The 3,215-nt window shown below is 39.9% G+C and overlaps 1 long non-coding RNA gene across 1 annotated transcript in view; it reads left to right on the forward strand.

The window, feature by feature from the left end:
• LOC102493241 (uncharacterized) overlaps nt 1-2,290 on the forward strand; it is a 28,465-nt gene extending 26,175 nt beyond the window's left edge. Inside the window, exons 2-4 of the long non-coding RNA XR_334852.2 lie at nt 1,284-1,430; nt 1,928-2,000; nt 2,158-2,290. This is a non-coding gene — a long non-coding RNA (uncharacterized LOC102493241). The remainder of the gene's footprint in view (nt 1-1,283; nt 1,431-1,927; nt 2,001-2,157) is intronic.
• Nucleotides 2,291-3,215: the final 925 nt, after the last annotated feature.

Here is a 3,215-nt window from a genome sequence, read left to right on the forward strand (position 1 = left end):
GTGTAGCCAAGTTGAATAGTCTGTACCCCTCTTATGTGGAACTGATGATTTTCAATGTGAACTTTAGGTTACTGTTTTCTAAAATTATTCCATTAAGTAAGCCATTTCTCTTAGTTTTTATCTTGAAGTGTTTTTCGTTTTCACTATTGGCAGAGGGCATGTGTGCTAGACAGAGAGAGAGAAATAAAAAAGCCCCCCCCCCCAGTGGGGCAGAGTTGAGCCACAATCTTCCCTCCCCCATTTCTCTATCCCATTAGGATACACATGTACACACACACACACACACACACACACACACCAGCATGTTTTTCAAGCCCCTGGGGATAAGATTTGAACTGCATCAGCCATAGGTATTTCTGCCTCTGATACATAGCACTTTACTACACCACAGGGTGGGCCCTGGCTTGAACTACTTCTACCTTCTTTCTTTCCCCTTATTACTCAGTCATCTATGCTCTTATGCCATAAGCAAGAAAGTTATAGGTGCCAGGAAATATTGATAGCTCATGGTTTTGTCTTGTTTCTCATCTTCATAGGCTTGATAATTCTTCTAGCCCAAACTAGATCAACTAATTTCCCATGAAATATAGAGGTAGCTGTGAGATGCATTTAGTTAACAATTTATGTTTTTAACATGTTATCCAGTATTTCTATTGAAATGTTCATGTATGTTTTGTTCATACGTATGTCCATATATTGGAAGAGAAAACAATTGCACAGAAATTGAAAGTTGTTTCCATAATTTCCTCAGGATTTTCATGATTTCTATTGTACATCTGAGCTTTGTTAACAATCTTTGCTGAATGTCCTACAAGCTTTTAAAATGTATTCATGTAGAGACTGTGCACAGGATAGGCAGTGAGAGAGAGAAAGACAGAGAAAGAGTAAGGAGAACCTTCCACAGTGCCTGGTGATGCTGTAATCCCCTTCTTCCATTCCTTCACACTATCAGGTTTGGGGAATTTGTGAGAGGGTCTAGCATGTTTCAGGCAGAGCAGGTCAGGGAATTGAGTGTGGTCACTGTGTGGGATGTATTTTCTCTTGAGCAGTGAATTCTGCTGCATCTCAGAGGTGGCACATACACTCTTACATGTAATTTATTGAAGTACATAAAACACACTAGTGCCAACATTGCTAGCTTGAACAACAGAATGCCCTCTGGCTTTTTTTTTTTTTATATTGTGATTCATCATATGACGTATCTCAAAAGATTAAAATTACATGATATGAATGGGAAATTTTTGTGCTTAACATTGAGTTTTAATGAGAATATTTTGTTTCAGTTCCCTATCACTCTTTATGGATTCTGTCCAAGAAGTGAAAATGAGGTCTGTGAAACAGCAGACCTGGAAGGAAACTGCTCCACTGAAGACCAAGAAGCAACAGGTTCCAAAAAGTTACTCCCATCGATTATGGAAAGCAGAGACCAGGTATTTAACACTTGCTTCACTTGCTTTAGAATGATTTAAAAGTTTTTTGTTGTTGTTGTTTTGTTTTTTACTATTTAATTTACTAGACACTTGTGCTCGCTGGAGAGACTAAGAGAGAGAGAAAAAAAGAGATAAAATGAGAATGCGCCCAGCCCCCTTGGGGAGTGGCTGTGCTGCTATCCCTTCTCCTTCATCTCTTCTTTCCAAATTTTTATCATGCATGCATGACCACACTGGACATACTTTTCAAGTCACTGGGTCTGGGACTCAAATCATACAGGAGGCCATGTGGGATCCAGCTGCCTTAACCACAACTAGCCACCAGCTGAACTGCTTTTATTCTTAATTGTGCTGAAATAGAATGAACTAAATTATGTGGTAACACAAAATTAACTTTCCTAATGGCTTTTTAGTGTTCAATTTAGTAGTGTTAAATACATCCACATTGTCATACAATCATTTATTATTAAAAGTCTTTTGTCTAATCTGTCTTACAGTCAGGGACTATAAATGACCAGCTCAGCAATTCACGACCAAGAGCTGTGAGGTCCATTGTACGTAACCTGGAAGGTATGTTGTTTTCTGGGCAGGAAGTCTCATACCATGGAAATGAGTTTTCACTGGGAAAGTGAAAAGTGGCTTCCTGTTGTCAGGATTGTCCCATTCTTTCCCTCACTCCATTCCAAACCGTCAGGTTCCCCAAAGAAAATGGTTTTCTCCTTTACAGAAAGAAAAAAGGGCCAACAGGCCACCTATTATTCACTGAGGTCTGAAAAAGAAGCAACACATGTGGAATTCAAACCTTGGAATTTCAAAGAAAACAGTCCTCATGGAGTCTACCAACAAGCAAGGAAGACTATGTTTGAGTAAGATGTTTATGTGTTCACTGATACAAATGCCTTTGTAAGAATACGTGGGCTGAACATTGACTCCTCCTCCTCCAACTTCTTTTAGAATCATGCGGGAAGTGTTTGTGCCAAATTCTGTTAATACAATATTGTGCTCATCCTTCTTTCCTTGAATTCTGTAATCTTCTGTGCTAAGTGTCATACGGTCTTTTATTGTTTATTCATGTAGAGAATGTCCACAGGACAGGGGAGGTCAGGGACTTCAGACCTACTGGTCTCTGTTCAATAACAATAGTCTTCTTTATTATCCCTCAGACATCAGGTTCTGTGTTATTTCTTCCCGAGCCCAAGGCAGGGTTTTTTTAATGTCCTCACTGGCTTTGTGTGTGCATTGAACTGTAAGCTATTTTAGGATAGAAATGGTGCCTACACCCCTCTGTGTCTTTAGAACCTCACCAACACCCACATCCTAAGAGCCAGTTCAGAAAATATTGGCTGAAGGATTGCCTGGATGGCCAGAAACAAATATATTGACATCCCTCTACAGTGTTTTAGTCCCTGCATTTTAGAGATTTTTTTTTTTATTTTGCATACAATCTATAGAAAATAAAGTCATAACATTGAGAATCATTTTTTTTTCTTTTCTTTTTTTGGAGAGGTTTTTGCTATAGGGCACATGTGCTTGCCAGAAAGACAGAGACAGAAAGACAGAAAGCAAAAAATCACCTCCCGTGAGGGGACGGCCACAGGGCAATTCCTTCTCCTCCATTCTCCTCTTGGGATTTTGGGCATGCACACACATGCACACACACACACACACACACACACACACACACACACGCCATGTGAGTTTAAGCTGCCAGGTCCAGGACTTGAACCATGGTTGATTACATGAGAGTCCAGCACTGTTACCATTATGCCACCTGCTGGTCCCAAG

This window comes from Tupaia chinensis, unplaced genomic scaffold (genome assembly GCF_000334495.1).
Source record: "Tupaia chinensis unplaced genomic scaffold, TupChi_1.0 Scaffold000293_1, whole genome shotgun sequence".
NCBI lineage: Eukaryota > Metazoa > Chordata > Mammalia > Scandentia > Tupaiidae > Tupaia > Tupaia belangeri.